Below are 12,013 nucleotides of genomic sequence, written 5' to 3'. Positions count from 1 at the left end.
CTAAAAGATCAAAGAGGCACTGAAAGAGCACCATGAATTCCACAAAAGTTAAGAATTAAGAAGGGATTATGCATTGTAGGGGGGGGGGGGGAAGGTATCCCAGGTATCAGGTGTTCCGGGAAGCCTGTACCTCTCAAGTACCTCAGCCTATGGGGAAAGAGAGAAGGGACAGGCGTTCCGGGAATTAGGATGAAAAGGAGACTGTGCCCTCCAAAAATTTGAGAGACCCCAGGGGAATGCCCCATGGCCTCTCCCTTTATTTGAATAAAGAAAAAAGGACTCCTCTGTCTCCTTTTTGGACATAAACCTCTGGTGTTTGTGGATCAATTTTCCTGACACATATAATAAAAGGAAAAGCTCAGACATCGTCTCAGACATGAAATGACAGATGTACTTATGTGAAGATGAAATTTAATCAGTTCTTTGGAGGGTCCTTATCCACATGAGTATTGACAGATCTGATGTAGTCTCCCTGGGAGGGTCAGGCCTAGCTACATAGAGCTGAAAATATTCTTTGGGGAACACATTCCTGCATCAATTCCTTTCCACATTCACCCTCAGAGGTACTAAATCTTATTTACTTTCCTTCGTATTCTGTGCAAGTTAACATGTTTTGATCTTGGACAGGACAACATATTGAGAGGTCTCCAATTATACAGATAAACTTGTCCCATGTGCAATGGAAAATGTGGCATTCCAAATGCTAAAGTAGAGACAGGCAAATAAATCAGACATAAAACCACACCTACCACTTTTCAGTATACAAAATCTCTCATTGAAGAATAAAGTTACTATGTTACCAGTACAGTCAGTCTTTGATACGAAACTCTGGTTTTAAGTTGGGATCCTAGTTCTGTGATATAAAGCAGAAAGAGGCTTTACCTACAACAAAGAACATGACCAGATTCACCACAGCTGTGTGAGCACCTACAAGCCTTCATAACCTGTGGTATCATCCAGCACTTCATAACATTGGAAACATTCTAAGAGAAAGGATTTTGCAGCAGGCTTCATCAAGTAAGCCATTATAGGATGCTCAAAGATTAATTAACCTGAAGCTCTGTGAAACAATGACAAAAAAATGCATTAGAAACCAAGCTGACAGAAATTTGTTGAGTAATCACAAGTCTTGCTCTGGCTAAACTCACTTAGCAGAATTACTGTCAGTGTAACCAAGCAGGAGATAAATGCTCCAATGGCAGTCACAGAATTTATACCACTGCCAACATGCCAAGTATTGACTGGCAAGTAAAAAGATTAATGGTCTCTAATGAAAAAAGCTATTCAAGGAAGCTCTGTTTCTTTAATTTAGCATAAATACAGGTGGAGGATCCCTTTACATTTTAAATATTGCACGCATATGTCATATTAAGCTAATGTTTTGGGAACTCTGCAGGGTTTAACCTCAGCATCAGCCACAGACAGACTTGCAGTGTTGACTCCCAGGTACAAAGTAACTCAAAGCAAAACACTTGGGAGCAAAATAAAACAAATACTAAAGTGAATTTCCAAACACAGTAAAAATCGTATCTGGCACATCACACTATCTTCTCCATTTGTGAAGAAAATATTTTAATTTGAAATATAGGCAAATAGGAGAATTAAACTGAAACAACTACAGCTGCCATATTAAACATGTAATGCAGACAAATAGTGGGGAGATGCAGCTTTTAAGAGCTTAGCTGGACATCAGTAATAGTGGAGGAGACACTTTGAATGCATAAATTAGCCTCCTATGAAGACAAGCATCTGCTAGATTCAAATGTATCATCTCAGAATGTCTGATAGCTCTATAATTTTCAATGAACTTGCAATCTGCTTGAAGGGAAGTGAAAAAGATTCCTCAGTAAGTTACTAAGGCAGTAGTCAGACACCTGCTAGTTCAGAGAGGAACTGAAGAGGGAAATCTTTCCTCTGATCCAGGGCCATTCATACCTGGATGTCTAATGAAGCATAAGGAGTATAAAGAAATGGCTGTTTTTTTCTTGAAAAACCACTAATATCCCAAGAATGCACTGCTGCACAATAAGTGTTTTACTGTCTCTTGCAGGTAAGAAAGTTTTCTTCTCTTCACATACTCCACTGATTCAGCAGAGGTAGTAGAACTCTAAACTTTTCAATGAGGCATAATAATTATAGTCAAAATGCCTGTGTTCCATATGGTCATTCAGTTCTTTTAATCTGCTTTGCCCAGCATGTCTCATATTAAGGACTCAAAACCTGCAAATCTTTCCACTCCACTGCAAGTGATTTGTAAGCAACGGGAATACAGTCAGACAGAAAAGTCTTGTTCAAGGCACAACCAAAGATCACAATAGAAACATCAAGTTCTAACAGAGGTTGGATCAGAGGGGAAATTGAAAATTCTCACTGTCAATTCTCTACTCGAAAGAGAGCTGCATTGGTTAAAATAATACCTTCATTCCTTTTAAAGCCTATGGTTTAAGTAAACCCAAATGCCTACTCCACAACGAAGAATATTTTACACCCCAGGTGATACATAAGCAAGTACACACGCACAAAGGTACGAACAGATTATTGCTGCATTTTCTAACTCTTTGATTACATGGGTGAAATATGGCACAGTTGTCAGCCTCTTGCAGCAGTATTGGGATTTCTGTATGGAAAGCTATATATCTGGACATGATCCTTCCCCCTTCCCCAAACTACTTGACCATATGCCATTCAGTCACTAGGGTTTACAGGTCTTAGTCACTTGTAGATCTCTAACCTCTGCTGTATATCTGTACTGGATAACAAGGATATGCTCCCATGTCAGATGTCCAATTCCAGCCTGCAACTTGGTCAACACTGAGTGACAGTTCTTCCTCATCTTCCACACCACTACTGAAGTAACATTTCTGTCAAGAGATTCCACACTTTCCCTCCACTTCTTGATACAGAATGACTTCACAACATGCTCCAGGAAAGATAACAAGGTCATAACCAGGCTCTAATATATTTCTCTTTGTATTTCAGATAATTTCATATCAAACAAAAAAATTGCCCCCAAAACTTAAGGGAATGAAAATTTAAAATATTGGCAGATCCAAGTGGATTCTATGCATATAGCTTTGCACGCGTATGAAAAATTACTGGTTTAATGGTTTAAAATATCTCGCCCCCACTGTATTTTCCCCTTGGATTTTTACCAGCTCCCTATTTCAGGGAGGCTGACGCCGGGTGCAGCAACAACGCCCTCTATCCGCCATGAGGGAAATGGCATCTCCTGCCTCCGCCCTCCCAGGGCTGACGATGGATTTACTTAAATTTAAACAAATATATACAACATTTGCCCAGCAATACTTTGGCTCCCAAATTTACACTGACAACACAGTTTTTAAAAGACCATTCTCCTTACTGTACAAATCTCAGTGCGTTTAAGACTTCAACACGAGACTTGTGATTACTCTGTAAAAGTAAATGACAAGTCATTTCAAACTTTTTGAAACTTGGGGTTTGTTTTGTTGGGGGTTTTTGTTTGTTTGTTTTTTGAAATCTTTAATCATTGTCTTTAATCAATGTCCTAAGGAAAAGCCAATTACAACTCTTACTAGCTTTCTGTACCCCCACATACAAAACCACTTGCTGGTTTCTCCTTCCTCACTTCTGCAGCAATTCTTCTGTGTAGAAAGAGGATTTAAAAAATAAGAGCACAAACACTGACAAATCGTCAAAGCTTTTTTACACTTCAATTTTGCTTCCATGTTTTCCCAGCTGTTCTCCTTAAAAGTTAAAATGAAAAATAAAAATAATAATAAAAAAAAAAAAAAAGAGAGAGAGAGAAAGAGAAAGCTTGCGAAGAACATTACAAATTAAAAGACTGAAAAACTGCAGTCCAAGGAAGAGGATGTGACTAGTTTGACTTACCAATTTTATCCAGATGTATATTTTCCTACTTGCTTTTTACAGCCGCTGAGCTCAGTGCTCAGGAACGTCCATCCCGTGTCCGGAAGCCAGGCAGAGCGCTGATCCCCACGCTGGATGCTGCTAAGCGAGCGGAGCTGGGGCGCCTGCTGCTGCTCCTGCTTCAGCGGCGGCTCTCTCTCGGACCCAAACCAGGAACTGGTTCCTATTCCCCAGCGCTGCTCCAGCGCTGCGGGCTGCGGGAGGCAGGGCCGGCCCCTGCTACTGTGCTGCGTTTTCTTAAAGGGCCCCGCGCCGGCCTGGCGGGAGCGCTGGGCTCCGGGAGCCGCCGGCGCTGCTCGGGGGGCGCTGCGGGCGGGGGAGCCAGGGGCAGCCAGGGGGGCTCACCGCCTCGATAACCATCGCCGTGAGTGAGACAAGCTTTCCTACACGCCTCGGGAACCGGAACGCTCTTCCACAAGGCTTTCCACTTAATGGTGTGGCGGGATTTAATCTTGGCTTCCGTCGTACTCTCCGCAAGGCCGGTGGGGCAGGAGGCGGCGGAGTCCGCACGGTTCCCTGGGCAGTGGGCGCGGGATCCCGGCTGCGGCAGGGGGATCAGTGCGCCCTCCCCAGCCTCCTGCTCCATCACTTACACTGCAGCACACTGGCCCCAAACCATGATCTGCCGCGGTAGGGTGATGTGGGATTTCCCTTGGTACTCGGCTCAGTCTGACCTTAAGTGATTTTATTCCCTGTAATCGAGAGGATATGATTTAACTAAATAAAACCCCCACATTTCCTCGTTTTTCCTCTCCATTCATTCTTCATATAGCTTTAATCCCGCGTAAACCGCTGTTCCTACCATGTTTGCTGCTTTCTGACTTCACTTTTAATTGTATCTGATTTTAATGGCTGGATTAATGTGGGGGAGCTGTCTGCCTCTTGTGTGTTGCTGTCTGCAGTGAAAGAAACCGCATTATCTGTTAAATACAAACACTGAGATTCCAAGATAGTAACACTATCTGCAAAATCTCTCTTCTTTTTTTAACTCATGGAAATGTATGGTTTGTTCTTTTTATGTGTAAGGTATTTGTTTTCATTGCAATAACTGAACCCTCATGATAACAATACTCATCAACACGTACAACAAGGCAAAGTCATATATACACACACACAAATATGTGTATTTTTAATGACACATCCAGAGAAAGCAAGTTACAGCAGGAGAATGCTGCCTTCAAAGCAGCAGGCTAAACCAAGCAAGATGAGGCCAAGTCACCACTGTCCTGTCCTCTCTGCCTTCATTTAAACCAATGCACAAAAAGCACAGAACAGGTACAAACTGCTTGCAAACCATGATGTCTTTCTGTTTCTTTGGTCCTATTGACAAGAACATGGGTACAACCCAAAAATGAATGCAGCCCTTTTAATGATAATAGTCCATCACAAACAGGCTCAGTAGGTACCCTCTAACTACTGGAATATATACCTTCTGCCCTGTAAGCAAAGTAGCCATTTGGCCACTTGACTAAATTACAATATTCAGCACTATGGGCTTTGTATGAAACCACAGGGACCCATCAGAGTTTCTATAGTATGAACTGTACTATGCTCTTGCCTTTCTCAGCATAAAGCCTGAAAAAGTTTTATATTATTTACACATGCAAACTACATGTGATGCACAGTAGAAGAGATCTTAAAATTCCAAAAGTCCTCCCCACTGTTCACACCTTCCCATTGGTCTATTAATCCTCACTTCCCACTCACATCTCTAGCTACCACTTTTTTCATCTCTTCCTCTAAATCCTTCCCCATTTATTCCCTCTTTCCCTGTTCTGCAGGCCACATACTTCTGTAGCTGATCTCCACCTTTCAAGGTCTAACTGCCTTGGTCCCCCCTCTTCACCTCTAACCTCTCAGTTTCTCACTGGAAGAGGAAAGAAGGCCTGAAAGGAGACCTGGGAATGATTAACCAAGTCATTATCTTGCATTCCTCTCCTTTCTACAGCAAAGGTTCTGGAGCCAGAGACCTGTATCCAGACATAAAAACTAACCTCCAGCAGCAGGCCAAGGGGCAGAAGTTAGGTGTGCTCACACTACCAAGGCTACCTCCCTGCTCACGGTGCCACACTGAACCATTTATTATGATACAATGCAACAAACATAAATGGCCCAAAACACCCATGTTTAACACAAAGCTGGTCATCCATTTGGTGCCTTAGCTAAGGTTATTCTGGTAAGTTCAAAGCAGGCAGAATCTGTCTACGAGACAATAGGGTAAGGTTCTGCAGTGGATGGGAAATTGAATGACAAAGATACCAATGATGGAGAGAAACTAGGGGCTGGGGGGAAGCTAAAGTGACACTCACTGCTACACAAAACAAGAACATGCAAAACACCAGAAAGTGCCACTGGGAAACAGGCTTGCGCCACTGGAAGAATGATCTATTCACCATAAATGTTAAGATAAAAAAGGAATATCTGCAGTTCCTTACATACGTTGATACCTCCCTACTCTCCTCATAATCCCATGTGAAAGCTGGCCCCCTCTTACCGCAGCATCTGGATGTTCCATTGACAGAGCATTGTCTCATGGCTGCAGCGCAACTCCTGCTTTCTATTACTGGCTATAGGAGAAATGTGTGGTATATTGAACAAGGGCATAGAATTTGAATTCTGCTGCATGCTTCAATATTTAGTCATTTATTCAGTTTTGATAATAACTGATTCTTTCTGTGACTCTGTTCGCTTAATTACGATAAGGTACATTAAACTCTTGTGCTACGTAATTCAATACTTGCGTTAGTAACAGCTTGGAATAGAAGCTGACGGAGAAACCAGTTTTTTATTATGAAATACTGTACTGGAGATACCTCTGAGAAAACTGAAAAGTGTTGCAGTTTGCAAAAGTGTTTGATTCAATTGAACATTCCCCTGGCATATGAAGTGACATTTAATAGGATGTATTTTGGTGTCTTAGCTTATAGGGGACAGCAAAACCAAAAGTCCTGCCAAAGGTGCCAAAAAAGAAAAAGGTGTGTTTGTCCCTCTGAACAGTGTATCACATAATGTCTACTTTGCAAGGCAACACAAACATACCTACAAAGGCAGCTCCTTCTGAATTTAGGAATGAAGCTATTAAAGAAATCACCTATTTTCACAATAAGATTTAAGTTATGCAGACCAAGGTCAAAACCAAAAAAGCTGTAGTATTATTTGTGTATAAGGGCAAAGAATAGTAAGGGATTAAAAGGGGAAAGGGACATACAAAATCAAATAATTTACTGCTCAGAACCACATTCCTTTCAGAAAATAGAAGCAAAAGTTTCTCTGACATGTTGCTCCACCTCTGGAGATATGAAGTGTTTGTTAGATCCTTCATCAAAACAAAAGGACGGGTATATTAATCTAACAACAAAAGCGTCCATTGTGAGAGGGGACCCAGTGCCAGGCTGCCTGCTCCATCTGACAGTGAGAGTAAACACCACAGCTCTGTGCACTTGGCTGCATGCCTTGCCTGACACCACCATGCCGTGCAGCCACAGGGTCAGTCACCACAGGGTACAGGACTAACAGAATTTTCCTACCCTTCCATCATTTCTGCATGTCTCCAGTCTATGAAATGTCACAAAATGTTTTGAGCACCCCTCCAGATTGAAATAGAGTAGTATTACTACTATACACTGATGTTGGATGTAGTGTGATGGTGGATCCATCACTATCATCACTTATGAATGAATCACACAAAGTTCTGTCCCCTATTGCTGAGGGGCTGAAATGAGGCATATATAGTCAATATAACAGAAATGCATGTACATTCATTCAGTTTATATAATCCTCCTAAAAATATTCTTTAGGCTGAAAACACACCTTCAGATCTAAAGGCTGGATTCCACTCTCATTGATTGCCAGATGAATAAGGACTCTTCAGTTCAAGGATACGTGTGTATATATATATATGTATGTATATATACACACACACACTTTTTTCAGATTAGTTTTTCAATCCTAACCAACATGGTTGGGTGTTGATACATCATTTTGAGAACCTTCTTTAAACTTTTAAAAAGTAAAGATCTAGAAAAAATTCATCTGAAATAATATTTGTTATTATTTAAAATTTATAACTCATAATGCCACAAGATTTTTATGGCATTTGATGAACCATATTTGATGAACTTGTGCATGCATGTATGCATTTATACATTAATATATTCATGCAGATGTTTGAGTGAAACTGTGACAAAACTTATTGCTGGTAGGGTTAGATTGCACCTGATTTATTGCTGGTGTCATTATTTTCCTGCAGCATTCTTGACAGTGTGGAAGAATATGGTTTTTTAAGATGCCACTACAAACCCAGCACAAACATTTATACTCGTGAGTTTATTTTCTCAATTTTAAAAAGTGATTAGGAATAAATAAATTTGTTCCTAGAAACTAAACCTTACCAGATCTGTAAGAGTTGTGTAGTTAATGAAAATTACGGCATTCAGTATGAAGATAATTTCTTGACAAAGCCTGAAATCAGTGTTCTAGCTATCAAGCTACTTCTACCAATTGTTCTTAAATGAAAAGAATGAGTTTCCATTTCATAAAATGGCCCACACCACAAAATTTAGGTCAACTAAAATTGCATTCAAATCTGTATCCATCATAGTAGGATGTAAGATGTTGGTATGGACCTTCCTGGAGGCCACACATTTCAATTTGCACCCTTTTCCCTGTGTTGTTCACAGCTCCTTGTCTTTTATTGGCCTCTCAAGCCCTTTAAATACTCACCCCTGTATTGGTTAAGATTTAATGAGTGGTCTGCACAAGTTGTGAGTTGGCAGGGGAACATGTGGGAAAGGGAGAGGAAGGACATCAGTATTTGCTGCATCTTAGATAACAGGTATGGAAAGAGGAAAGGCATTTACTCTTGGAAAAGAAGCAGCTTAGGAGCTTTTAGAAAGTGAGTTGCCTTTACCTCAACTGGAAGTAAAAAGAAAAAAAAAACAAACTTCTACAGGAGTGTTGCAGAATTTCTGGTTAATGGTATGTTTTGTTATTGTCCAAGTTGATGGTTTGGTTCAAATTATACCCTCCCACCCAAGTTGCCAATCTGCCAACTGTCTGTCAATCCTACTTTATGCCTACCACATGCTTGGAATTTCACTTCGGAAGTCCCCCAAATTTTGATGTTTGATTAATCCATGTGACCCAGTTTCCCCTCCTACCTCCCTCACTGGAGGATGATTTTGTGAACCCTGCCTTTTACCCTCCCCAGGATAGCTCTGATTAACTGATGCTTTGTACCCTCCCTTTGAACCGCCTCCCTATTTCAGCTGTTGCATGCTCACATTTTCTGTCTTTTGCCCCCAAGATTCCCTAGAGCAATAAATCTTGTATTATCCCATGCAAAAGTCTCCTCAGAGCGCAGACTGACAGCCAAAAAGCCATAGAGCAAGTGCTCTAGTCACACCTCGGGTCATCCTGCTCCTGGGGTGTGACCCACTCCTGGTGCAGGCCGAAATGATAGAACCAGATAAGCTCCGGCCTGTGTGTTACAGGAATTGCTTCTTTTCTCCCTTTAGTTTTACTTGGTATTTTGAAAAAACATATTCAAAATTAACCTCCTTTTTCAGGTAACAGCCCAACACAAACCCACATCCCTGAAGGAGAGCCAGAATCAGCCAGAATTAAATTTCCTGCCACTAAAACTCTAATCATCTGTAGGCAATTAAAGGAGTGTTACCAGTCCCTGACAAATGTAAATATTTGTAGTCAGCAACTTCATCATGGCTTCATTTTCCTCCCTTGAAAAAATTTGTGTTTTGTTCACACCTGACACCTTATGACCACTTTGAACTCCTTCATGATATTTTGCACAGAAACACAGTTGTTCAGCTGAATTTCATTTAGCAGACTAGAGGGAACTGATTTGTAAAATAGAATCTTCCTCTGCCTTCCCCATCATTTTTGAATGCTTCCTTCTATTTTGTATATGTTTTCCCATCTTCCAGAGGAATAATTACTTTTTTTAAAATCTCTGTTCTAACAAATGGTCACCTTACAAACAGATGCAGTATGCAGACAGGTGATCTGTATCACAAATATTATTATGTAAATGTTGTTGTCTAAATTTACTAAATATGTGAACTAAGGTGGCTGGTGTGAGCTTGTCCCTAGGCAGCTGTTCCAATAATGGTCTGCTTAATGACAATGTTTTCCATTTGAAAGATTTTTTTGCCTTTTTGAAAAAGAATCCAAGCTGGCTGAGCTGTACTGCAACATGAATTTCCACTAGCAGTAGTTTAAAAATTAGTTTGGGCTCTGAATGAGCAGGGGTTGTTTTCCTTTTTTATACCCCTGATACATGAACAGGGACTTGTTTAGCTGCATAGAGGGGAGGGGCTTGGGGGCCTTTTTAAGTTTTGGAAGTGATTAAGTAATACCTGATGTTGTATTGACGATCATTTAATTAGCAATGATCTAGATAAACATGTCTTGTTCCAACCAAGAAAAGGTCATTAATACAGTCAGAAGAAAAGTCAGTCTCCAGCTATGAAGAAGAGATCTCAGTGACTCCCAGGAAAATTAAAGTGGTATCTATCCAAAGAACAGAGAAATGCAGAGGGAAAGGCTATTTCCACTTTTTATTCTGATTCAGGATCTAGGCCAGATGCTTTACTCTGGTTGACTACTGGTTGACACAAAACCAAAGTGAAACAATAATGTCAGTTTTTGAACTGCCCTTGTAACTCTGTGATCTATAACTTGACGGAGATATGTTAAGACCCAAGTGCTAATAGAACAGCCTTGGGATTTTTTAAATGATACTTGGCTACTATTGGATCCTGAAACTGCTGCTCAGCAGGCAGGGAACTGCAGCTAAATATCCTTCTTTTTGCAGAATTGGTGACTGAGCTGTCCCACTTCTTTTATTCTACCAAGAAAACTCACTTCCTTTGAAAATTATTTCAGTATAGCCAGTCCTATGTGCTTTTAAGTGCTTTGTAGCATCTCAGTGGAAAAAAAAGTAGCTGGAGCAACAAGTCCTGGCTCTATCAGTGATGCTGCACAGGGGACAACATTTGCTTACTGTGTATTCTCTGCAGAAGACTTAGAAGAATTAATTTCAGTTGGTGTGTCTTGCTAAACTCTGATTGTTTGTATTCTTGGAAGTTAACATGCAAACTAATCAGCAGCACTGATCCCCTAGAAAGAAGCAGAAATCAATCAGGAAGGCAGCTGATCTTATTAAAGTAATTAATTGCAAATGACATTTAGTTTCAGTATTTGACAGCCAAGCTCTTTATTCTGGCTGTAGGGGCTATGGTGTTTTAGTCTAGTTTGGATTTGTTTTTTTGTTTGTTTTGCTTTGGGGTTTTTTGCCTTCCCTCTATTACATCACTCTTAACTTTTCTTAGACATAATTTTCATCACATGAAATCTGTCCTATTTTGTGACACACGCTTTCCCGAGGGATACTTGACCTTCTTTACAGGAATTCCTGTATGATTAGGAGTCCTGGAAATGGGACAATGTTCCTACGGAAAGGTGTCTCCTTACTTCTAGTCAAAGGATGCTGACTTGCTTTCTTGGAAATCTGCTTGACTGTGAGGGTGAGGGCAGGAGAGAAGAAAACCATCTTTGTTGTACTTGGAAAGAGGGTTCCCTTTACAGGGAATGCAGAGCACCCATGCTTCAGTGCAGTGCTAAGTAGTATATGCATGATTACCAGAAGGCAGAGTTGCTCTGGAGACAAAAAATACATTGCTTTCTCTGTGAAGCAATTGAGTGAAGAGAGGCAAACCCAGGTTCTGCAAGCTTTAATTCCATCCTGGCAGTCTGAGCCAGAGGGAAACTTGGTGCATGCCAGGAGAGCAGCACATATTTAATTAGGTAGTGGCCCTGATTCTATGCAAGATGTTCATGCACAAGAGACAGTGCCCCTCAAACCACTGTTCGCTCCCAGACCACTGCACATGCCAGAGAAGAAACTGGTCACCTAGAGAGATGTAGCTAATGAGGAATGAATTAGTCAGTTTTAAAAAAGACTTCAAAGATGTAAATAATAATGTTTTAAAGTTATGAGGAGTAAATCTGTACCTTTTGAATACATAACCATACATATATAGGAAACTGGAGCTGTGAGCCAAACATCATGTTTTGTTTCACC

General features: G+C 40.8%; 1 protein-coding gene across 1 annotated transcript in view; it reads right to left on the bottom strand.

Annotated features, from left to right (window-relative positions):
• Positions 1–4,070, bottom strand: part of DAAM2 (dishevelled associated activator of morphogenesis 2) — a 220,246-nt gene extending 216,176 nt beyond the window's left edge. Inside the window, exon 1 of the mRNA XM_058835340.1 lies at positions 3,871–4,070. The gene's annotated coding sequence lies outside the window, so the exon portion shown is untranslated. The remainder of the gene's footprint in view (positions 1–3,870) is intronic.
• Between the last annotated feature and the right edge of the window lie 7,943 nt (positions 4,071–12,013).

The sequence above is a fragment of the Poecile atricapillus genome, chromosome 3 (genome assembly GCF_030490865.1).
Source record: "Poecile atricapillus isolate bPoeAtr1 chromosome 3, bPoeAtr1.hap1, whole genome shotgun sequence".
Taxonomy (NCBI): domain Eukaryota; kingdom Metazoa; phylum Chordata; class Aves; order Passeriformes; family Paridae; genus Poecile; species Poecile atricapillus.
The sequence above is the reverse complement of the archived record's forward strand: the minus strand, read 5'-3'. Positions and strand labels throughout refer to the sequence as shown.